The 27,217-nt window shown below is 31.5% G+C and overlaps 1 protein-coding gene across 1 annotated transcript in view; it reads right to left on the bottom strand.

The window, feature by feature from the left end:
• LOC143919419 (uncharacterized) overlaps positions 1-24,661 on the bottom strand; it is a 36,041-nt gene extending 11,380 nt beyond the window's left edge. Inside the window, exons 1-9 of the mRNA XM_077441729.1 lie at positions 24,404-24,661; positions 23,751-23,829; positions 23,354-23,432; positions 20,520-20,553; positions 15,042-15,126; positions 14,420-14,498; positions 13,944-14,022; positions 2,371-2,449; positions 1,878-1,956 (exon numbers count right to left, since the gene is read on the bottom strand). The gene's annotated coding sequence lies outside the window, so the exon portion shown is untranslated. The remainder of the gene's footprint in view (positions 1-1,877; positions 1,957-2,370; positions 2,450-13,943; positions 14,023-14,419; positions 14,499-15,041; positions 15,127-20,519; positions 20,554-23,353; positions 23,433-23,750; positions 23,830-24,403) is intronic.
• Positions 24,662-27,217: the final 2,556 nt, after the last annotated feature.

Genomic DNA, 27,217 nt, shown 5'->3' with positions numbered 1-27,217 from the left:
GATCGACTTGGAGTCACAATTATCCACGTCTGACCAGCAGCATTACAGATATACTTAGAATAAATTATTTACAATCGAGATCAACTCACGGGATCGAACCCGGCGACATCTCAGTGTTTGGCAAAAGCCCAACCACCGAGCCATGCTGCTGGCTAATATATTGAGATTATTTTTCATTACAGCAAAATCACTTTCTAATATAATAATTCTTACTTTTTTACGAAGAAAAATCTTTTTTCTGGACTTCGCATTGGCAAAAACTTCGACTATGTCGTAAAAATTTATGTTATTTGTTCTCTCGAGTTCAATACAAATCAGCGCTTATATGTACTTTGGTCGATGTTGTAACATAGTCGACCTTAAGTAATTTTTAATAAGTTCCAACTTTGTGAATAAGATGATTTAAATGTCGAATTTGTAGTATAAAAATTACAAATGAAGAGCATCGCCAAATTATCAACACTGTCGATCTTCTGTGTGTGTGTTTTTAAGTTGACCTGAAATGGTAGCTTCCCTTAATTTTAAGTTTTTGAATTCAATTATGTTACAAACCGCTAAATGAATCGGACTGAAATTTTAATGTAATAGAAATTATGAAAATTATACCATAATATGTTTTAAATATTTTTACCTAAACCGGAAATAGTACTTTTAGTCTAGAGAATCAAGGTTTTTTTATGTTTTACTCAGAAACCTTTTGATTTATTGAACTGATATTTGATATCTACAAGTTTAAGCTTAATACCAATTTATTCATAAAATTTAGTAAGCATCCGTCAACCGGAAGTGGCAGTTTGCTCTTGTTCGATTTTTCTTCCACTATTATTTTCGACACCTTAAAAACGTGTGCTCTTCACAAAAAAATGCAAGTATATTTATTGTATTAATGTGATGAAAATAAAAAAATCACTAAATTTAATAAACCGGAAGTGGGATTTTTTTCCTCTTAGAAAGGTCAAAGATGTTGTAACCACTATTCAGTCCACACCACAAAATATATCATGCTGAAAATTTTTATACATATATTCTTTGTGTACTTAGAGCTGATAATGTTTTGGTCAGGATTCGTAAACCGGAAGTAGTATTTCTTTAAACAATATTTCATTATTTTATTTTGACCTTTTAAATTATTTTAACCTTTTTGATATTTATATCGAAGCGTAAGGACTGTAAAAGCTAAAATATTACATAACTCTAACATATGTACATACGAGTATGTATATCTAAGCTAGTTGGAAATGATTCGTGAAATGCACATAATTAAATATATTGCAGAGTTTTCTATTATATTTTAGAGTGTATATTCAGTTTGCTGTTACTTCGACTTCGAGCGAATTACAGGTGCGATAAATATAGAAGTAAATTTTTAATATTCAGGAATTTTCATCCAATTTCGACTGTTCAATGTTCATTAATTAGATAAAAGTGTGACAATTTAAATATGTACATTTGGTAGCACTGACATAACATATTATGTTATGTCAGTGCTATTCAAACGCCGGTACGCAGCCAATGAATTAAATGTATGTAACTATTTTTAATATCAACGTTTTTCAACCCTTCCCCTGCTCTTCACTCAGTATTCGGCACTGAGTAAGATGAGTGATTCCGGGTTGATACGATTCGAGTAACCCAGACCGAGTAGCTCGGACGAGTAAAGTTAAGTGCGATTCGACTTAAAAGGGTACTTAACTTTCACCTGTTTCCACATTACGGGTAACGTCCTATCGTAATAACGTAATCTGGGCTACTCGTATCCAACAGAGTTATTCGTGTCAAATCGGTTAAAGCATGGCTCGAGTTTGAGTAGCACTACGTAACATTTGAGACGATATATGTACATATATATTTGTATATTTTCAAAATTTGGTACATACCTTGGATTATTTTTCCTTGCGCATACCACTGATGCTGTTGAAGAGTTTGAGGACGGTATTCACGTACACGAATGCGAATCTAAGGGAAAAAATAATAAATTTAATACGTTTAAAATAAAATAATTAGACTACAAACGAAATTGAAAAGGTTTTATACATTCAAGACACGATTCATCTACTTCGAAAGTTAAATGGATATGGCAAAATCAAAATTTAAAAGTACCCACTTTAATTTGAAAAAAAGATAATTTGGCCTATCGTATTTTTTCTATCGATAAGCACTTATAAATGTGACAATTTAAATTCATTTGGTAGACGGAAATTTACATAATATGTCAATGGTTTTCCAACTAGCTACTCTGTCTGGGCTACTCGTATCCAACAGAGTTATTCGTGTCAACCCAGTGTTAGAATAGCTCCAGTTTGAGTAACGCTGTGTTTTGTAACATTTGAGAAGATATATATTTTTATATTCGTAATAGTTGGTACATACCTTGGATTAATTTTCCTTGCTCATACCACTGATGCTGTAGAAGAGTTAGAGGGCGATAGACACGTACACGAATGGAAATCTGAGGGAAATATTAATAGATTAAATTAGTCTTAATTCACGTTCTAATACTTATAAAATTAATATTCAATACATTTAATACATTTAAAATAAAATAATTACACTACAAAACGAAATTTAAAAGGTTTTGTACATTCGAAACACGATTGATCGACCTCAAAAGTTTAATGGATGTGCCAAAATCAAATATTAAAAGTACCCACTTTGATTTTAAAAACCGATATTTTGGTTCAACGTGTTTCTTCGATCGATAAGCATTTATCAGTTATGTTCAACAAAAGTCGATAAATCACAAGTTCTAGTTATTATGTAGGCAGCGATTGGGCGGAGTGATTCAAATAAAATATTATAGCAAAAAACAACATAATCTTACACTTTAAACCAAACGTAGTAAAAGCAATTATCAATATGATATAATCCATTATTGATAAAATTGATGTGGAAAATTTAGATTCACCTTGAACAATTTTTGTTCCTGGGCGTGGGCTGATGACGAGACGAAATATTATATCCAGTGGACGGATCAAGTAAATGGGGGACCCCAAGTGCATTTTAAATTAGAGGCTCCCACTTCAGTAAAAAAATGTTATCATCGTATTTTATTATGGTTTTTCATTACGATTTTACAAATCCATATTTTTTTATTTATATAACAGTTTTTGGAATAAAATAGGTACTATTTTAATGTACTAGATATTTAACATACGTATGTTGGTAATAATTTCATTTATTCTTGGCTTTCGGTCGTATTGTGAACCTTGACAATAATTTTTAAGATGTAAATTTTGATAGAAAAGGCCCATTTCGGGGCCCCAAGCGCGCAATTATTTTCATGTTTGATAAACCGCGGCTGATTATATCGATGTAGAAGGACTGTAATTGCTAAAATATTACATAATCCCTAATATTTCAAATGGTTCGAAATTGATTCGTGAAATGTACATAAATAAATATATTGCATGATTTTACGTTAACTTTTTTTTTAAATAAATATAATCAAATTTTACATACATATGTATGAATATACGGGTATGTAGTTACTATGTAGGCAGCGATTTGACGACGTGATTCAGATAGAATATTATAACTATTAACAACATAATCTTTAGGCTTTAAACCAAACATAGTACAAGAGATTATCAATGTGATATGATTCATTATTGATAGAATTGATGTGGGAAATTTAGATTCACCTTGAACAATTTTTGTAACTGGGCGTGGGCTACGAACCAGAGGAAAGAGTTATTCTATTTATTTTTATTTTACATACATTGATATATACCAGGAAGGCTTGACAGGAAAACCCCAATGCACCTTCCTAGACAATTAATTACAAACAATGCAGCATTTTTATTACACAAATCACTGTACTTTGATAAGCTGAAGTATACGAAATTAACAATTAATTAATCCATTGGAACACCAGAGCAGGTTGGGTATTCAGCAGAAGAATAAATTCCATATTTCACAAACTGACGTCGATCATTGAAAGAATTTGTAAATAACTGAGAGGAACCATATGAAAAACCATAACCAATTAGTTTATAGATACGGATGGAGTGATTTACTTTGTCGAACGCCTTTCCAAAATTAGTGTAAACAGTATCTGTTTGAACATTACCATCCAAGGAATCTGTTACAAAACCAGAAAACAACAATTTGTGGTCGTTGAACGTTGTGGACGAAATCCATGTTGCTGATCAATAATCATATTTTGGCAATGATTGAAAATATACCTATGAAGTATAATTTTAAAAAGTTTTGCAGAAGATGATATTATAGCAACCGGGCGATAGTTTCTAATGGAATACATATACATAAGTAATCCATTAAAAAAATCGCGCGGTAAGAAAAATTCTGATTTGAACTCAGAATCGAATCGAATCGAATTCAAGAAAGACTGATTCGAACTCAGAATCGATTACTGATCACGTTTTCATGATCTAGAAAAAATGTGTGTGTGTGTCTGTGTGTCTGTGTATTTTGGGGATTTTTTGAACACCGTTAGTCCTATCAAACTGAAACTTAGTATCGGTTACTGAAATTCTTATCGACACGATGTAATTTTTTTTCTTTTTAAGTTGACTGGAAATTTACCTCCCCCTATAGGTGTCCTCTTTTTTAATGATTTTGAATTCAATTATCTCCCAAACTGATTCAGACTGAATTTTTTTACATGTACTAGAAATAATAATCTTTATAACTTTATATTTTTTAAATATTTTTATCTGAACCGAAAGTAGTACTTTTACTCTAGATGTTTTATGTTTTTCTCAGAAACCTTTTGGTTTATTGAACTGAAATTTCATATCTAGTAATTTAAGCATAATAAAAAGTTATGTATAAAATTTGGTAAGCATCCCTCTACCGGAAGTGGCAGTTTACTCCTGTTAGATTTTTCTTCCACTATTTTTTTCGACCCCTTAAACATGTGTGTTCTCCACGAAAAAATTCAAGTATAATTTTTGTATTAATGTGATGAAAATAAAAAAAAAATACTAAATTTAATAAGCCGGAAGTGGGATTTTTTCCTCTTAGAAAGGTCAAAAATGTTGACGCCTGGATTCTGTCCGCACCCCTGAACGTATTAAGCTGAAATCTTATATTTGTATTCTTTATGTACCAACTAAGAGCTGCTGGCGTTTTGGACAGAATTTGTAAACCGGAAGTATATTTTTTTTTAAACAATATTTCATTATTTTATTTTGACCTTTTAAATTTTTTTTATTTTCTTGATATTTAATGTGTATAATACTGATAAAGATTTTAAGTATTAAAAAAAGTTTGAACAAAATCTGACAACCAGAAGTAGAACTTTTGTCTTGTGCAAGTTTCCATACATTTGCGCTCAATTTGTATCGCTGTCATAGTTATTAGTATTTCATAATCTGTCTGTACGGTTTAATATCGAATTTTGTGTTGTAACTTTCTTATATTCCTCAAATACATAGATAAAGTCATGGGATGGTCACACCCGATTTTTTTTCTTATCGGAGCATAGATTAATTAATCTTTAATAAATTTGACCCACTAAATTCAAATATGACAATGATATTTGTGGGCTTCTTCTCATTTTTGAGATATCAGCGTTTTAAAGAATTTTGGCTTTTACAGTCTTTAACTAAAAATCTAGTATTTCTGTGCCTAAATTGAATAGTCAGATGCTTTTTTTCGGTCTCCCTCACGGGCCCGAAAGTGAAACGCCCGAAAACGCAAACATCGGAAGGCAAAGATCGAAAATCGAAAGATCTTAAGTCGAAAGATAAAAAAAGGGTGCATGGTAAACGGTACATACTTAATTTTCGCGAGCAGGATACAAAAGGAACAAGAGGAACAGGCTTTTCCTCCCGTATTCTGCGCGCGCACATTAAACAAGGCTGTATGACAAAAAAAAGAGGGATAGTTTCACCGCATGCCACTCATATGTATTATATTGTTACGTACGCCGCGGATTGAGCGAATTGCACTTAGACCAACGGATATCTGTTATCGGTTAACGATATCCGTAGAAATGTAATGTAACTGTTTCCATTGTAAAGGTGACGTAAATCGTAGTGTAACGAAATTTTAAATGTTTTTGTTTCCATTGTAAAGGTGGCGTAAATTGAAGTTTAACGAAAGTTTAATGTAATTGTTTCCATTGTAAAGGTGACGCAAATTGAAGTGTAACGAAAGTTTAATGCAATTGTTTCCATTTTAAAGGTGACGTTAATCTAACTGTAACAGAATTTAAATTGTAAAGGTAACGTTAATGTAACGGTAATAGAATTTAAATGTCATTGTTTCCATTGTAACTGTAAAGATAACGACTGTAATTGTAAATGTAACTGTGACTGATATCAGAGATAAATGTAACTACTGTAGATTTATCAGTTATGATTTGTTGGTCAATCGGGACGATTTGACCTAAGAGGGAGGCAATGTTACGTACGCCGCGGATTGAGCGAATTGCACTTAGACCAACGGATATCTGTTATCGGTTAACTAAGTACATGCACTTACTTCCAAAGATTATATCTGGACTCTAAGTGCATTTAGGCTAAACAATGACCGTTATTAGTTATTTCTCAGAATCGGTACGGGAAGACCCAATGTCTTGGAAATACATATCCGAATACGTGACTATACAACAGGTAAACAGATTAGGCGTCCTGAGAGATCTACCCTTTATAAGGCGGTACGTAGGCGATATCATGCCATTCTGGACTGAGCAGGGACAGTGCGTGTAACTCCTTAATCATCAATAAATGCTGTGAAACGACTGTTGGCCTTTTACTTGGATCCTCCACCCACCCCTACGCAACAATATATATGTACATAGTACCGTTTACCATGCACCCTTTTTTTTGATCTTTCGATTTTCGATCTTTGCCTTTGTATAAACGATATTTGCGTTTTCGGGCGTTTCACTTTCGGGCCCGTGAGGTAGACCCGTTTTTTTATATTGATTTTGATTGCTTTAAAATACTTATAATTAAATATCTGGCGGCTTTTTAATCAAAAATATATTTTTGACTGAAATAAATTGGTATTGATATTGACTTTTTATTATAGACTGTCAATTTTTATAAAATATTTTTATCCATGGCGCGGGCTATTTTTCAGGGGTTTTTTTGTACGGGGGTTAATGTCCAGGGGGGTTTTGACCGGGGGGACTAATAATGTAAACATAGACATCCCAACATACCGGCTTTGAGAAAATTTTCGATAAAAATTTGAGCGCTAATTCACACAAGACAAAATATCTAGTTCCGGTTGTGGGATTTTATTTAAAAAAAAATTATTACTTAATATTTATTATCATAAATATTATAATCATAACATATCAGGAAGATAGAGATAATTCAAAAAGTCAAAATGAAACAATGAAATATTGTTTTAAAAAAAAATTCTATTTCCTGTTGATGAATTCTACTCAAAACCTTATCAACTCTAAGGGCCGGGCCGCACCGCTCAACTCGCGAACAACTTGGTTGACGCGACATGTCGTTCTGAAGTTGCAAAATGACCGATCCCATACACATTATATGGGGTCACATTTCATCGGGCCGCACCCTGCAACATGTCGGTCTCTCGGGTAATAAAGCCCGACGACGGTTGATATCAGTTGAAGCCGTCTGGTCGCATGGATTTTATGACCTGAACGACCGACATGCCGGACCCATCAACAAAACTCCATACGAAAAAACACGTCAAAAACCGCACGAGCAATCTACGACATGCCTCTATTGCAGGCCTGGGCAAACTGCGGCCCGCCGAGTATTTTGGTGCGGCCCGCGAGCAAAATTCAAAAAAAGTTTACTTTTTTCTGATCTAAAATTTTTTTGTTGTTTTGTTACATGGTTTATCGTTTCTGACATAAGATAGAATTCAAATTTGGGCCAAACTAGACGGCAAACTAGAATACAAACTTTAATAGGCAATTATCATCAATATTAGAATCGATCACATGGTACTCGATAGCTCTCGACGAAAGTAATGATCGAAAAGATACCGCACAGTTATTAATTTTCATACGCGGATGTAACTCTAAATTTGAAATTATTGAAGAGCTTTTATCATTAAAATCACTTAAAGATCAAACAACAGGAGCTGATATTTTTGAAAAAGTTGTTAATTGCTTAAAAAAATAACAACTGACAGAACAAGTTTGAAGGGTAAAAATATTGGACCATTAAAGAAAATCCAGGATAAATTTGCGAAAATTGTCCTGATTACAATTTAATTATAATTCTTTGTATTATACATCAACAAGTATTGTGCAAAAATGTGTTAAAAGTTGAACATGTGACATCTTGTATTATTAAACTTGTAAATTTAATACGATCGAGTGGCTTGAAACACAGACAATTCATTGCTTTCCTTCAAATTATTGAATCTGAGTTCACAGATATTATTGATCATAATCATATTCGATGGCTTAGCCTAGGAAAAATACTTCGGCGAGTATGGGATACAAAAGAAGAAATCGTTCTATTTTTAGAAATGAAAAATATTATTGACTTTCCCGAATTAAATGATAATGACTGACTGTTTGATTTTGCATTTACTTTGGACATCGTGACACATTTAAATACTTTCATCACAGTGTTCCAAGGGGGAAATTTATATGTCCATGATATGGTGAAAAGTTTAAACGCATTTAAATTACATCTACAACCGTTTCTTCACCATTTATTGATTATACGGGTAGACTACTTTTCAACCATGAAATTGCTGAAGATACCAGAAAATAAATTTGAAGAATATGCTGAAGTTATCAACGATTTAAGTGGTGAGTTAACATGAAGATTTGGCGACTTCCGAAAAATTGAGATAGACTTGGCAATTATACGAGATCAATTGCAATATATATTGATAGCGTATCGACGAAGTTATAAATTAAGATTATATATTTACAGTGGGATGCTGATTTAAGGTAATTACACCGTCATGAAGAAATTTGCAAATTTTACAACGCCTGGAATTTGCAACGCAACGGAAAAATTCGACAAAAGTTTTTTGATCAACCTAAATATGTAAACAAACATTTTCAATCATTAATATCAATACAAATTCTTTAAAATCAAGCATCACAGATGAAAAAGCATTTTCAAGAATTTCAACTACAAAATTTTCTCCTGAAATTAAAAAACTGTAAAAATGTAAAACAGTTTCATTCGTCAAATTAAATTGTTGTTATGTATGAAATTTAAAAAAAAATGTTTTAATTTCACTCACGATAGTAAATAATGTATATCTAAAAATAGTATTATATTGTTACGTACGCCGCGGATTAAGCGAATAGAATCCCAGAGACTGTGTGACCGTTCAGGGATTATCTGTAACGGATATCTGTTAACGGATTAACTAAATGCATACCGTGCGACTGGTATAAGTGGGTTTTAAGGATTAGCGACAAGCTAAGTGCATGAAACAATGATTGCACTTCTCATACCGTGGGAATACATATCCGAATACGTGACTATACATTAGGTAAACAGATTAGACGTCCTGAGAGATCTACCCCTTAAAAGGCGGCACGTAAGCGATCTCAGGTCATTCTGGACTTAGCAGTGACACTGCGTGTATCTCCTTAATCATCAATAAATGCTGTGAAACGACTGTTGGCCTTTTACTTGGATCCTCCACCCACCCCTACGCAACAATATTTTACTTGCGGCCCGCCGCTCATTTTTAATTTCTAATGTGGCCCTTCATCCAAAAAGTTTGCCCAGGCCTGCTCTATTGTGTGAATGATCAATCTATGAGATAATTTCTCAATTAATTGCTCAATATATGAGGTAATTGATCTAAAATTTGGATTCAGATATCATTTATTGCACGTTATAAGTTTGTTAAATCTATCGAGTACAATAAACATTAATTTGAAATAACAACAACATAACAATGGAATTTGGCGGAGATCGAGGAAGAAGAGACGAAATACAATTAGTTAGAGAAAATTAAAAAAAATGTGGTCTACAAATTATGTAGATAATGTAAATAACAGTGTCCTTGTGTATTTAACAATAGACAGCGGTTTCTTTCGGAGGACTTTCGACATGTGCAACACTTGCATAGAGCTGCTGTAATAAATCTTCTGAACAATGATTTCTTAACGGGTCCTGTACTGTATCGTCTTTACACATTGTATCATATTGAAATCTCTAATATATATTATTTTAAATGGACAGGATGTGCCTGTGTCGTGTAAAATTAACAATTGAAATAATAGAGATGTTGAAAATCCTAATAAATTACAATAGATGCGTTAAATGCGTATTGTACGTCTGTATTGTATTATAGTCTCTATAGTGAAAAAACTAGTAGCACGTGCGGCCGTCTCAGGCCGTCCCCGAGTTGAAATGAAGGCCGCACTCGCAGAATTTCCAGCAACAAAACTCGTCAACAAAGTTGTTGTTCGCGAGTTGAGCGGTGCGGCCCGGCCCTAAGTTAGAACCTTAAAGAATAGAAACATAAATTACAGCTTGATTCGTTTAGTATTTAGTTTGGAAAAAATCGTGTGATCTCAAACATTTATTTACATAGATTTGATACAAGAGTTATACTGAAATATTCTCGCGAAGAGCACACATATTTAAACATAACAACATTTTCAAATGTTAATGTTTATCAATGTATTTGTGTCTTGTCACTACAACAATAGAAACGATATTAAAAATTGATAGTTGATAAATTGATCCCGTACTTCCCAGAATTAACCAGGATAATCGAGAGTGCGCTGTATTCCGAAAAAATAAGATCCGAGAAAATCTTGAGAAGCAAAAAAAGTTGAGAAATCACAAGCTCTAGTTAATACGTAGGCAGCGATTTGGCGGCGTGATTCAGATACAATATTATAACCAAAAACAACATAATCTTTAGAATTTAAACCAAACATAGTACAAGAGATTATCAATGTGGTATAATTCATTATTCATAGAATTGATGTGGGAAATTTAGATTCACCGTGAACAATTTTTGGTACTGACGAGGCGAAAGAGTTATATCGAAGCGGAATAGTGATTCTGCGACGAGACGTCCCGGGAATTTTTTCTCGGGAATTCCTGGCTTTTTTGCCGTCTCGAGTCACAGGACTTTTAAAAAAAAAACTACCGGAACTCGAGTCTTTCTAATTTAATATGTGCGGAATATATTTTACATTTTATTTGTTGAAAATAATATTCTTAAAAAAATAAATCATGCAATACATCCAGCTGCAATAGAAGCATTATACCAGAGAAATTATTAATGTCAAACTGACGATGACTAATTATTCCAACGAAGATTCCATTGAAGAAAGTGACTGCGAAACTGATAATTCTGAATTTAGGAATAATGTAATGAGTTTGAAACCAAACTTATATGATGAGGATACTCGCAAAATTTCAGAAAAGGCTCAAAAAATGCATTAGGTATTGAACTTAGAAAGACGAGATGGAATACGTTGATACCCACGAGAGAACAATTTGGCTGCGTGATTCAGATAAAATATCACAACTAAAAACAACATAATCTTTAAAGTTTAGACTTGAAACCAAACTTTTGGAGTTTTAGACTTTTAAAGTTTTCGTTAAAACTCTCAAACTTTTAGACTTTTAGAATTTACTATTATATTTTAGAGTGTGAGACAGCGGCTGAGCAGCTTAATTGAGATGAGATAATTCTTAGAATTACACGTATACAGGTGCGATACATATTGAAGTATTTTTAATATTCAGGAATTTTCATCCAATTTCGACTGTTCAATGTTCATTAATTTGATAAAAGTGTGACAATTTAAATATGTACATTTGGTAGGCGGAAATTTACATACATATTATGTTATGTCAGTGCTATTCAAACGCCGGTACGCAGTCAAAGAAGTAAATGCATGCACCTATTTTTAATATCGACCCATTGGTGTATTATATGTACATCAATGTATCGACCTTTTTAAACCCTTCCTCCACTCTTCACTGAGTATTCGGCACTGCGTAAGATGAGTGATTCCGGGTTGATACAATTCGAGTAACCCAGACCGAGTAGCTCGAACGAGTAAAATTATGTGCGATCCGACTTAAAAGGGTCGGATCTAGGGTTTCTGGACTCGACCCGACCCGGACCCGACCTTAAAAAACCCGCCGGATGCGGGTATTTAAAATTTGGAGTATTAACGTAAAAATTCAAAATGATTTTCATTTGATACATTGAAAATATCCAAATATGTATGTGTTATTTATAGATTCTGCGTGTACATACATATATGTGACCTTAATTGTTCGAGAACTTGATTTTACGACTTGTGACTTCTGAGAAAACTGCGAATGATAGAATGCAACGGAAAACAATACGTACTGAAATTTCACTAAATTTAGAATTTCACTCATATACATATTTTTAAGTTAATTTCAATAGGTCACAAAGTGAAAATTGATTGTTCATTGATTGAAAAATCCTCTGGTTAAATAATAATGTAGCAATAAGGTATTTTATATTTAAAAATCGAAAGCATATTGATAATTTTAATTATGAAATCGTTATGAAACGTTAAACATAATACATAAATATACAGTGATAAGAATAAACAAAAAAACGTAATAGTTATATATAAAAAAATCAACTACAATAGTGGATATGGATGAGGAATACGAAGCAGAAATATATGATGTCGAAGATGATGATATCTTTAATGAATTAGATGTTGAAATTGTCGGAAATGAAGAAGAAGACTTTGTGGACGCTAATAGCATTGATCAAATTATCACCGGTGTTCGAAGGTAGTAAAATATTTCAAATCAAAACTATTTGAAATGGAATCCTGCAAGACAAAATCAAAGCAGAGGTCAATCACACTAAAGAGTTAATTTTAGATTGCAAAACTCGTTGGAGTTCATTGATAAATAAGATCAGTGTTTTTGTGAAATATCAACGATTCATTAAACGGGCTTTTTTAGAAATGAAACTGCTCACAAATGCTATGTAGATTCAATAGATTTTGAAGTGCTCGAAAACTTAATAGTGATACTTGAATCTACTAAATTGGCAGTCGAAGTCTTGAGCCGTAATGACACAGCTTTGTATGCAGCTGAGCTCACGCTAAATTATATGAAAAAAAAAGATCGCAGATAACAAAAATCATTTTCATTTTATAAATTTATTTAAGGCGCTAAAATAAGCCAACTCTGTTCCCTCCAGACAAGCTTTAAATTTAGCTGAAGCGCTAATGAATAGACTTTTTGAAAATTCAGTTATTCAAACCAATTTCACGGGTGATTTTCAAGAATCTATATTAATCGAAAATAATGATTAAATTTAATTCTGAAAAACGCAGAAAATCCTAATACAAGTGAAACCAATAATTTTGGGAATTTAAAACAAGAGTTTTCTCTTTTTAAAAATACGCAAAAGCGTACCGTCAATCTTAATAACCTTTATAATGCTCTTTGCACCGTTAAACCTACATCTACTGATAACGAGAGAACATTTTCGGTATCGAATAATTTTTGTACTAAACTTAGATCGGCATTGGGGGATAAGTCTCTCAATGCTTTAGTGTTTCTCAAATATTATTATATTAAAATTAGGAAATCAAAATAAAATTTTAATTGTATTGTAATTTGTAAATTGTAATTGTGTCTATAAATATTTATATTATGATATACATGTATACTTTTATTTGAATTTGTATTTGTATTTCTTTATTATATAATTGTATTTGTTTTTATTATATATTTGTATACCATATTGTATTTGTATTTCCTTATTATATGTTTTTATCGCCTTTTACATAATAAATAATTTAAAATCTAGAGGTTTTAGGTTTTGATTTTGGACCCGGACCCAGATCCGGACCTTTCGCGATTTCAAAATATTGGACAGAGGTTTTCAGAAACAGGTGATCCAACTCGGATCAACGTAATCTGGGTTACTCGTATACAACAGAGATATTCGTGTCAAATCGGTTAAAGCATGGCATGACGATATATGTACATATAATATATATTTGTATATTTGTAAAATTTGGTACATACCTTGGATTAATTTTCCTTGCTCATACCACTGATGCTGTATAAGAGTTTGAAGACGGTATTCACGTACACGAATGCGAATCTTAGGGAAAAAATAATAAATTAAATTGGATATTCAATTCATTTATACGTATAAAATAAAATAATTAGACTACAAACGAAATTGATAAGGATTTGTACATTCGAGACACGATTGATCGACTTTATCAGTAAAAAAGAGATATTGATAAATACAAATGCTTGTTCGTTTTGTGTTTCTAATATAGTAATGTTCAATAATTTGATAAAAGTGTGACAATTTAAATTCTTTCGGTAGACGGACATTTACATAATGTGTTATGGTTTTCCAACTAGCTACTCGTATCCAACAGAGTTATTCGTGTCAACCCAGGGTTAGAATAGCTCCAGTTTGAGTAGCGCTGTGTTTTATGACATTTGAGAAGATATAATTTTTTACATTCGTAATAGTTGGTACATACCTTGGATTAATTTTCCTTGCTCATACCACTGATGCTGTAGAAGAGTTTGAGGACGGTATTCATGTACACGAATGCGAATCTGAGGGAAAAAATAATAAATTAAATTGGATATTCAATAGATTTATACGTATAAAATAAAATAATTAGACTACAAACGAAATTGAAAAGGATTTGTACATTCGAGACACGATTGATCGACTTCAAAAGTTTAATAGATGTGGCAAAATCAAAATTTAAAAGTACCCACTTTGATTTGAAAAAACGATAATTTGGCTTATCGTATTTCTTGTATCGATAAGCATTTATCAGCAAAAAGGGATATTGATAAATATAATTGCTTGTTCGTTTTGTGTTTCTAATATAGCACTTATGTAATGTTCAATAATTTCATTAAAGTGTGACAATTTAAATTCATTTGGTAGACGGACATTTACATAATATGTTTTTAATAATATAATAATATAATGGTTTTCCAACTAGCTAACTAGTCTGGGCTATTCGTATCCAACAGTTATTCGTTTTTTACCCAGTTTTAGAATGGCTCAAGTTTAAGTAGTAACATTTGTGTTTTGTAACATTTGAGAAGATTACAATTCTTATGTTCGTAATAGTTGGTACATACCTTGGATTAAATTTCCTTATGTATACATATATCACTGATGCTGTAGAACAGTTAGAGGACGATGAACACGTACACGAATGCAAATCTGAGGGAAATAATAAAAAATTAAATTAGGCTTAATTCACGTTCGAATTCTACTGAAATTGTTATTCAATACATTTAATACGTTTAAAATAAAGTAATTATACAGCATACGAAATTTAAAAGGTTCTGTATATTCAAGACACGATTGATCTACTTCGAAAGTTTAATGGATGTGGCAAAATCAAAAATTTAAAGTACCCACTTTGATTTAAAAAAACGATATTTTGGCTTATCGTATTGCTTCTATCGATAAGCATTTATCAGTCCAAAGAGATACTGATAAATATAAACGCTTATTCGATTTGTATTTCTAATATAGCACTTATGTATGTATGTAAATTATTTTCGTATTTTTATGAATTTAAGTAACAATTAAGTTAGGGCGCCGCTCGATGCGTTAAAGGCGCTTTAAATTTTAAAATTAGAGCGCAAAAAGCCATACAAAATTTTAGATTAGAGCGCCAAAGGTGAAATTTTTTTCTAATGGTGTTAAGAAAAAAATGCCCGAGGGCACCATTGGGTGTAAGGCCGGCACTGCCTACATACATACATATGTATGCAGGGATGGCGATACAAAAATTGCAATCAGCAAAATTTGGTCATCTTCAATTAACAACAAAGTGGAAAATTTACCAGTAATTTACATTTCTTGTATTTTTTTAATAATAAGACAAAAATTATAGACTGAAAAATTCATATTTTATTTTATTTTATTTTATTTTATTTTACGGTCAAGAAAAAATTGACCATTTTACATGTTGGAAATAGAGAAAAAGAAAAAAATATTAAAATGAAATATAAAAGAAAAATACACATACATTCATATACTACAAAATAAATTACATTGTATTAAAAAAATATTTAAATAGAATAGATTTCAAGTTATATTTACTAACAATTAATAAATCGACCATGGATAATTCGTTTCCAACTCTGTGCAGTCTGAACATAGCCGAGTTCAATGAGTAATTAGTGGTTAACCTGGGCATATCAAAAAGATGGTTACATCTAATTGATCTACCCGGCACATGGAAGCACACTAAACTCACCAAGTCAGAGCATTTAATAGTGCCATTAAGAAGCCCACACAGAACTGAAATATCGTTAATTTTCCTTCTGTCATATAATTTTAGCAAATTAAGTTTCCTGTAAATAATAACATTACTGACATGATGACTATGGCTTTTAAAAAATTTAAATTTGATGAATCTAATGAACTTTATTTGCACTGACTCTATTATGTTAATTTGTTTCATTAAATAAGGAGACCAAATGGTAGAATTGTACTCTAATTGGTTTCTAACCAGAGTGGTGTATAAAATTTTAATCGTATTTACATTTTTGAAGTGAGTACTATTTCTTATTAAGAAACCAAGTGTTTTGATGGCATTTTTTGTGATAAAATTTATATGAGAATTAAAAGTTAATTTGTCGTCGAAAATAACTCCTAGATCTTTAATTAGCGATGATGATAGTAATGATTCATTATTTATATGATAATTATAAATAATTTTGTTATTTGACCTACTGAACCTGACAACAGAACACTTCTTAATGTTTAAATATAATTTTTTAAAGGACACCAATCGTTTAATGAGTTTAAATTAGTTTGTAAAGTAGCACAATCGTTAGTGTCTTTTATACATTTAAATATTTTTAAATCGTCTGCAAATAAGAGCACTTTAACATCATTAAATATATTTATAATATCATTTATAAAAATATTGAATAGGACTGGTCCCATGTGAGATCCTTGGGGAACGCCACTAGTTGGATTAAAGGAGTAAGATTTAGAATGACCGATTTTAACTAATAATGATCTATTGGACAAATAGCTCCGAAACCAGTTTAGTAATACACCGCTGATTCCGATACTGTTTAGTTTATATAATAAAATCTCAATATCAACTTTGTCAAATGCTTTACTGAAATCAGTGTAAATTGAGTCAACTTGCAAATTAACAGATAAGGCACTAGCAATAAAATTTTCATATAATAATAAATTGGATAAGGTAGATCTACCAGAAGTAAAACCATGTTGTTGTGGAATAATGATGTTATTAATGAAAGGAATAAATTCGTCTAATACTAAACTTTCAAAAAGTTTTGGAATAGTTGATAGTTGACAGATGGCTCTATAGTTCATTACATTATGTTTATCCCCATTTTTATGAAGAGGTATTAAATAGCCAAACTTCCAAGAATTGGGAAATATACCAGTGGAAATAGATTGATTAAAGAGATAAAAAAGAGGATAAATTAATACATTGGCACAATTCTTGATAAAAATTGGGGGTATGTTGTCAGGGCCAGCAGATTTAGATATATCTAAGGCATTTATTTTGTTAATCAGTTTTTGAATAGATATATTTATAGAATATAAAGGTGAAATCAGGACATTATTATTTACAATGCTATAATTAGAATTATTGTTGTTGTTTTTGACATAGATCGATTTGAAAAAATCAGCAAAAAGATTGACTGAATCATTAGTATTGTCAACAAATTTACCGTTAAGTTGAATGTTTTCTGGTATATATGTTTTATTATTGTTTAATTCTTTAGTAAATGACCAAAAATATTTGGAATTTGAATCAATAAATGATTCTGTTTTTTTAATATAAAGTTTAAAACATTTGGATATATGTAGTTTACACAAAGCTCTTAGTTTTTTGAATTCAATATATAAGTGTGTAGAGTTATAAATTTTGAATAATTTGTGCACACTTTTTTTTTTATGTATTAGGTTTTTTAATTCGGGACTAAACCATTTTGGAAAAAAATGCAACTTATTTTTATATTGAGGAACATGGTTGTATATACAAGAGATTAATAATTCATTCAGCATAATGACTTTTGATTCAAAGTTAATGTTATCGTTTAAGAACGACCAATTAGTGACATTTAATTGTTTCATGATTTCGTTATAATCAGCTCTGTGAAAATCAAAAATATTTTGCTGAATTAAAGGTAGATTAGTAGATTTATTTACAGTAATATTAATATCTAGAGGTGGATGATGGCCATCCACTGGAGATAGAACATCATGAGATTTCATAACTTTAGTGTTTTTGAAATTGGAAAAAACTAAATCTAAGACACGATCATTCAAGTTGGAAATAGTATTAAATTGTTTAAGACCTAAATTTAAAGATAAATTTATAATTTCTTGATGAATTGGAGAATTTTCATTAATTTCAAGGTTTTGCCAGTCCAAATTTGGTAGATTAAAATCACCAGTTATTAAGAATTTTGAATCAGGATATTTTAATCTGATTGTTTCAATATTATTTATAAAATTATTATATACACTAATGTCAGAGGATGGAGGGATGTAAACACAACCGAAAATGCACTTTACATTGAAAATTTTGGTTGATATAAATATTTGTTCGATTGAATTGTTTGTGTTGATGATGACAGATGATGAATGAACTTTTTTAATAAGAATTGCCACGCCACCGCCTCGAGTCTTCGTACTGGTGTTTATGTTTCTATCATATCTATACATATTGTATGTAAGAAAGTTTAGTTCGGAGTCATTTATAAGGTTGTTTAGCCACGTTTCTGTTAATAATATGATGTCATATGCGGAAGCAGCTATAGCATTTTTAAGCAATTGTATTTTAGATATAATGCTTCTGACATTTTGGTAATATATTGTTAGTTTTTTGTACTATTTTTATTTATTATTTTAGGCACTCCGTTAAAATATTTTATTATTAAGTCACTTTCACCTTTGTCTTTTCTTGTATTCATTTCGTTCCACAAATTGTTTATATGTAGTCTTTGCATGTACGTTAGGTCATTTTTTGTTTTAATTCCTAGTTTGGGTCCTTTTCTAAGTAATGATATTGCTGTTTGCTGTACATCGAGTTTAACTTTTAGGGGCCTTGGCTTCGTTCCTTGTTTTAACCCGATTCTGTGAGCGGTGAATTTGTGGTTAGGTAGCTCGGCTTTTGACAATAAATTTGCGATTACATTATTGTCGTCATTATTAACTGTTTCGGTAATGTCAAATATGATAACATTGTTTTTTCTGTTTTTTCTTTCTTCCATTTCGCTAACAAGTTCCAATGTCGATTCAATCGTGGTGGGTGTATCCTTAGACATATACATTTTGGTAGCTGACAGCTCTCCTTCCAGCATTGCAATATTACAGGACATTTCGCCTACAGTTTGCGAGATATCAGAGGTGAAAGGCATTAATTTGGCCATTTGGTCCTTGCTAAATCTATTGGCAGGGTCCATAAGGACTTGGACCATACTCTCTAATATTTTGGAGACGCTTTGTACGTACTTGGCCATTTTATAATAGTAACAATGAAGAAGTAGCAAAAACACACTTTGGCGATACGACTGAACGCGACGACGAACTAATAATCCTAATAATATAATAACTAATAATATTTTTGTTGTCCCGTCTCCTGGGAATTCTTATCTCGAATCCCGGGAATTGGATTTAAAAAAATCTTGAAAATATATAACATTTTCACGTCCGAAATAATAAATCAAATAAACAAAGAATTGTAAAATATTCTCAAAAGGTTTGTTGTTTAGCACTAAGTACAGCGCATTCCCCGAACGTGGAAGTTTTATGAGCATTATGGCCAAAATCGTTTCTTATTATTCTATTTTTGGAAAATCTCAATACCGAAGGACTTGACCTTACCGATAAATTATTCCGAGAATTGAAAATTAAAATCGAAGAAAGAGGAAGCCTGAAACTTATTTTTTTAACACAAATTTTAAATAATTCTAATTTTATACCGAACAAAACATTCTTGAGTGTTGTATTAAAAGCAAATGTGTATCCTACGGTGAAACTATTATGAAGCGAGTATATCCTTCTTGTATTGACGATTCCACAATGGTAGAAACTCTTTTAGATTCGGATGAAGTTGAAACAATTGTGTGTTTGACGATGAATGAAGAATTATATAAGGAGTTATCAAAAACAAATATACAAAACAACGTAAATAAAAATAAACTCGACTTTAAAAAAAGAAATTAAAATATACGTATGTATATTTTAATTTATATCAGTATTGATAGGAGAAAAAACCGATAATTAAAAAAAAATAATTTCGTCCCTTTTAATAATAAAACCAAGTTAATAGTTTTTTTCCAGTCAATAGATGTATCATGTAATATTTACTTTTTTTATATTTTCTAAATACATAATTATTGTTTTTAGTAATAAAATATATATAAAATTGAAAAAAAAAATTTTTTTTACACGTGTCCCGGGATCCCGGGAATCCCGGAAACGATCCCAGGCTCCGTCCCGTATTCCGGGAATTGAAAAAGTCCGGGAAATCAGAAACCCTAGTACTATATATGTATGTACATACAAAGGTATATTTTATTATATTTGTAATAGTTGGTACATACCTTGGATTAATTTTCCTTGCTCGTACCACTGATGCTGTAGAAGAGTTCGAGGACAGTATTCACGTACACGAATGCGAATCGTAGGGAAAAAATAATAAATTAAATTGGATATTCACTACATTTAATACGTTTAAAATTAAGTAATTAGATTGCATACGAAATTTAAAAGGTTCTGTATATTCAAGACACGATTGATCTACTTCGAAAGTTTGATGGATGTGGCAAAATCAAAAATTTTAGGTACCCACTTTGATTTAAAAAAAACGATATTTTGGCTTATTGTATTTCATCTATCGATAAGCATTTATCAGTCCAAAGAGATACTGATAAATATAAACGCTTATTCGATTTGTGTTTCTAATATAGCACTTACATATGTAAATAATTTTCGTATTTTTTTGAATTTAAGTAACAATTGGGAACATTAATTTTTGCATCCTCCTAATTGCAGCTTCATCATTTGAAATTCGTGGCTTTTAAGTGAAAAAGTTAAAATTAAGAATAAATTGAGAACACAAGCGATTGTTGAAGTAAAGCCCGTTGCTTTTTTTCATATCGCCATCCCTACATCGATACGTACATACATACAGTGCCGGTTTTGGGAGGGGGCTGGGTCGGGCGGCGCCCGAGGGCGCCAAATAAGTAGGGCGCCGCTCGATGCGTCAAAGGCGCTTTAAATTTTAAAATTAGAGCGCCAAAAGCAATACAAAATTTTAGATTAGAGCGCCAAAAGCGAAATTTTTTTCTAAGGGTGTTTAGAAAAAAATGCCCGAGGGCGCCATTGGGTGTAAGGCCGGCACTGCCTACATACATATGTAGGGATGGCAATACAAAAATTGCAATCAGCAAAATTTCATCATCTTCAATTAACAATAAAGTGGAAAATTTACCAGTAATTTACATTTCTTGTATTTTTTTTAATAATAAGACTAAAATTATAGACTGACAAATTCATATATACATATGTACAGTCACGCAATAAAAATATTATCCTTTTATGTATCGGGTTTTTAACGATCACATATTTTGAATATGATTGTTCTCTAAAATTTGGGTTCGATTTCGCGGGTCATTTCGTTGTGGTAACATCAAAATTGAATAATTAGTAATCAACATGAACAAATGCGCCCATTCATATAAGGAAGAAAAAGGAAAAATCACGACTTTAGCAAGCACTGGATTATCATCGTGGTCAATTTCCAATAAAATGGGATGTTCTTCAACTATGTACTGTTTCAAGATTATTGAAAAATAAAACCACAAAAACATGCCTCTGGTGGATATCCATAGCATATTAAAAAATAATTTCTCTAGTGCCATAATTGAGGAAGGGAGAAGTCTAATACGTTTATATGGACAAAGCGATGGTGTCCAGCCCTCTTAATATTTCAACTGGTTGAAAATTTAAAATTTAAAAATATATTGCAAAGTGCTCCGTTAGCTTTTATCAGATTTACATATGTACATGTGTATGTACGTAGTTACTATGTAGGCAGTGATTTGGCGGCGTGATTCGGATAAAATATTTTAACTAAAAACAACGTAATCTATAGACTTTAAACCGAACAAAGTACAAGCGATTATCAATGTGATATAATTCATTATTGATAAATTTGATGTGGAAAATTTAGATTCACCTTGAACAATTTTTGTTACTGACGAGATGAAAGAGTTATATCGAAGCGAAATAGTGATACCGATATAGTGACTTGAGTCTTTCTTATTATCTTTCAGAGTTGAGTCTTGGATTGTATAAAAAAAGGTATTATATTATTTATTTAATTTTATTTATTATTTATAATAATAATAAAATTAAATTACCAGTGTGATCTGAGAGGTGACCCCAAAGCGTCACACTAGTTTTACAAAACAAAAGAATGAAAATAACAAAATAAAAACAATAAAAATTCCAATCATTCATTTCATTCAAATAGTCTCGTGTTGAATCTCAAGAACCTAACCAGCTCATCAACATGAAAATTGAACGGGTCCAAATACTCATCAATCACATTAAGGAACCGGATAGCCTAGATAGCAAGAGACGAGTTATTGAAAGCAGACGTTTTCGCAGGAATAGGTTGGAAAAGTAAATGATGACGCAAAGCTCTACCTCATTCAGGCGCCCAAAATTTTAATTCAAATAAAATCGAAGAGTTGTCGATTCTTCCCTATAATACTCCAAAGAAATATTTGGAAATGGCAATAATTCTTCTCGAAGATAATGAGTCAAAGCCTAGCATACCTTGTAAAAAGGCAGTGGGAAATAAATAGGTGTAATATTTATATTTCTTCATATAAAGGCATCTAAAATTTTTTTTTTTTAACTCTTACTATCAAGAGAGAGAATTTAATTTCAGTAGGACTCGAAATTACAGACCCAAACTCCAATATGCTCCGGACAAGCGAACAATAAAGTAACACCATTATACTTGGATCTTGAAAGTAGTGAGAATTGCGCAAAACAAATCCAAGAATTTTGGTAGCCCTACATATCACATACCAGAAATATGAATCGAAAAGTCACTCCTAAATAGTATACCAAGATCAAAAGTTGAGTCAGTTCGCGTTAACTGATTAAATAACTTGATTCGCGTTAACTCAGACCGAGTAGCTTGAACGGGTAAAATTAGGTGCGATCCGACTTGAAAGGGTTGGATCACCGGTTGCCACGTTACGGGTAACGTCCTATTGTAATAACGTAATCTGGGCTACTCGTATCCAACACAGTTATTTCTGTCAAATCGGTTAATGCATGGATCGAGTTTGAGTAGCACTATGTAACATTTGAGACGATATATGTATATATTTGTATATTGGTAATAGTTGGTACATACCTTGGATTAATTTTCCTTGCTCATACCACTGATGCTGTAGAAGAGTTTGAGGACGGTATTCATGTACACAAATGCGAATCTGAGGAAAAAAATAATAAATTAAATTGGATATTAGATTTGGAATAGATTTATACGTATAAAATAAAATAATAAGACTATAAACGAAATTGAATAGGATTTGTACATTCGAGACACGATTGATCGACTTCAAAAGTTTAATGGTTTAATTTACATAATATGTTAAAGTTTTCCAACTAGCTTCTCGGTCTGGGCTACTCGTATCCAACAGACTTATTCGTGTCAACCCAGTGTTAGAATGGCTCAAGTTTGAGTAGCGCTGTGTTTTGTTACATTTGAGAAGATATATTTTTTTATATTCGTAATAATTGGTACATACCTTGGATTAAATTTCCTTGCTCATACCACTGATGCTGTATAAGAGTTAGAGGACAATTACACGTACACGAATGCAAAATCTGAGGGAAATAATAATAAATTAAATTAGGCTTAATTCCCTATCTAATACTTTAAAATTGATATTCAATACATTTGTACGTTTAAAATCAAATAATTAGATGAGAAACGAAATTGAAAAGGTTTTGTACATTCGAGACAAGATTGATCGACTTCAAAAGTTTAATGGATGTGGCAAAATCAAAATTTAATAGTACCCACTTTGATTTGAAAAACGATTAATTTGGCTTATCGTATTTCTTCTATCGATAAACATTTATCAGTACAAAGAGATACTGATAAATATAAATGCTGGTTCGTTTTGTGTTTCTAATATAGCACTTATGTAATGTTCAATAATTTCATTAAAGTGTCACAATTTAAATTCATTTGGTAGACGGACATTTACATAATATGTTTTTAATAATATAATAATATAATGGTTTTCCAACTAGCTAACTAGTCTGGGCTATTCGTATCCAACAGTTATTCGTTTTTTACCCAGTGTTAGAATGGCTCAAGTTTAAGTAGTAACATTTGTGCTTTGTAACATTTGAGAAGATTACAATTCTTATGTTCGTAATAGTTGGTACATACCTTGGATTAAATTTCCTTATGTATACATATATCACTGATGCTGTAGAACAGTTAGAGGACGGTGTACACGTACACGAATGGAAATCTGAGGGAAATATTAATAGATTAAATTAGGCTTAATTCACGTTCTAATACTTATAAAATTGATATTCAATACATTTAATACATTTAAAATAAAATAATTAGACTGCAAACGAAATTTAAAAGGATTTGTACAATCGAGACACGATTGATCGACCTCAAAAGTTTAATGGATGTGGCAAAATCAAAAACTAAAACTAAAACCCACTTTGATTTAAAAAAATTATAGTTTGGTTCACGTGTTTCTTCGATCGATAAGCATTTATCAGTTCAAAGAGATATTGTTAAATATAAATGCTTGTTTGTTTTGTGTTTTAAATATAGCACTTATGTAATTATTTTTGTATTTTTATGAGTTAAAATAAAAAAATCGGGAACATTAATTTTTTGCATTCTCTTAGTTGCAACTTCATCAATTGAACATTCGTTGCTTTCAAGAGAAATATAAAATAAAAAAAGAAATATGACAAGAAATCTGAAATATGCAAATTAATGAGAAATTTAAAATGCTTTGAAAATGTTGATCGGTAGTTTTTCCGATAACATGTTCATATTTGATCGCGACTTAAATCATCCGGGTTTTCAATGAATTGGTGTTTTGTCAATATAACAATGGAAACTACACCAAAAATTAATAGTTTGGATTATCCGTGTTATTCATTTATCCGGCCCCGTACTCCCCAGCATATGCCCAGATAATCGAAAGTACACTATATTCAGAGATTCAACAAAAGTCGAGAAATCACAAGATCTAATTATTATATGGGCAGCGATTGGGCGGAGTGATTAAAATAAAACATTATAGCTAAAAACAACATAATCTTACACTTTAAACCAAACATAGTACAAGCGATTATCAATGTGATATAATCCATTATTGAGTATGTGGAAAATTTAGATTCACCTTGAACAATTTTTGTAATTGGGCGTGGGCTGATGACGAGACGAAAAATTATATCCAGTGATGGATCAAGTAAATAGGAGGCCCCTGGGCATTAGAAATTAGAGGCTTCAGTAAAAAAATGTTATCATCGTATTTATCTCGCTATTCAGTATATGATTTTTCATTAGGATTTTACAAAACCATACTTTTTTTTTTATTTATATAACAGATTTTGGAATAAAATAGGTACTATTTTAAAATACTAGATATGTAAGATAGCTATTAATTTAATTTATTCTTGACTTACAGACGTATTTTGAACAATAGTAACAATAATTTTTAAGACATAAATTATGGTAGAAAAGGCCCATTTCGGGGCCCCAAGCACCTGCTTATTTTCTTGTATGACTGTAAATGCTAAAATATTACATAACCCCTAATATTTCAAATGTTTGGAAATTGATTCGTGAAACATACATAAATAAATATATTGCACGATTTTCCGTTAAATTTTATCAGATTTTACATACATACATATACATATTGTTACGTACGCCGTGGATTGAGCGAATTGTACTTAGACCAACGGATATCTGTTATCGGTTAACTAAATGCATGCACTTACTTCCAAAGATTATATCTGGACTCTAAGTGCATTTAGGCTAAACAATGACCGTTATTAGTTAGTTCTCAGAATCGGTACGGGAAGACCCAATGTCTTGGAAATACATATCCGAATACGTGACTATACAACAGGTAAACAGATTAGGCGTCCTGAGAGATCTACCCTTTATAAGGCGGTACGTAGGCGATATAATTCATTCTGGACTTAGCAGTGACACTGCGTGTATCTCCTAAATCATCAATAAATGCTGTGATACGACTGTTGGCATTTTACTTGGATCCTCCACCCACCCCTACGCAACAATATGTATATGTATGTATGTATGTAAAATATCCAAGTCTGTATCAAAGATTAGCCCGCGATCGAACCCAATAATCTCTTGGTGGTTAATGGTGCTTACGGACTAAACCAACGACGATTTTGGGCCAACTTTTTAACCAGCAGTAGCGTACAAAATATCGAAATAAAAATTAAATTTTAAAATTGAAATTAAATATCAAAATCAAGCTAAAGAGCGAGATTGAGCTAAAATTAGATCATCGTTGATGTTTTGAATTACAACAATGTTTTGAATTACGACGATACCGCATTTAAAACCAGAGAAATATTATAATTTCTCTGCGTACGAGCGAAAAAAAATATTGTTAAAGTCGTCACGAGATGTTACTGTATTTCCACTTGGATGATCGATAAAAAAAAAACAATTCATAAAAAAACGCGGTGTCGGATGTCGGTGATTTGTCAAAGGGTTTTTTTTCTTTCGTCGAAATAAAATTAATAATCACACATTATCCGATAAATTTTACCTCTGAAATGATTTAATTACTTGATTTATTTCGACGAGAGAAACAATTGAAGAATAAAAAAATCCGTTTGATGTGACCGACAACACCCCGGGTTAGCAAAAATCGTTGGATCACCCATACTAATACATTTTATTTTTTTTTATTTTTTTTATTTTACATATATACCAGGAAGGCCTTACAGGTAAATCCCAATGCGCCTTCCTGGCCAATTACAAATACAAATGCAGCATTTTTTTTTTATTATAAGTCGTTGAATTGCGAGACACTGAAAAAACTCGCAAATCAACGAGACATCTATGAATTGTTCATAAATTTTTATTGTACATCCATCAAATTTCAAATAGTGGTGACATAGTAGGTAGGAAGGATTTTTAGCCAATTTTTTTTTTCCGGGAACCGTTTCAACAATGAAATCAGAG

This window comes from Arctopsyche grandis, chromosome 11 (assembly GCF_051622035.1).
Source record: "Arctopsyche grandis isolate Sample6627 chromosome 11, ASM5162203v2, whole genome shotgun sequence".
In the NCBI taxonomy this organism is placed as follows: domain Eukaryota; kingdom Metazoa; phylum Arthropoda; class Insecta; order Trichoptera; family Hydropsychidae; genus Arctopsyche; species Arctopsyche grandis.
Note: the sequence above shows the minus strand (reverse complement) of the source record. Positions and strands in the feature narration are given on the sequence as shown.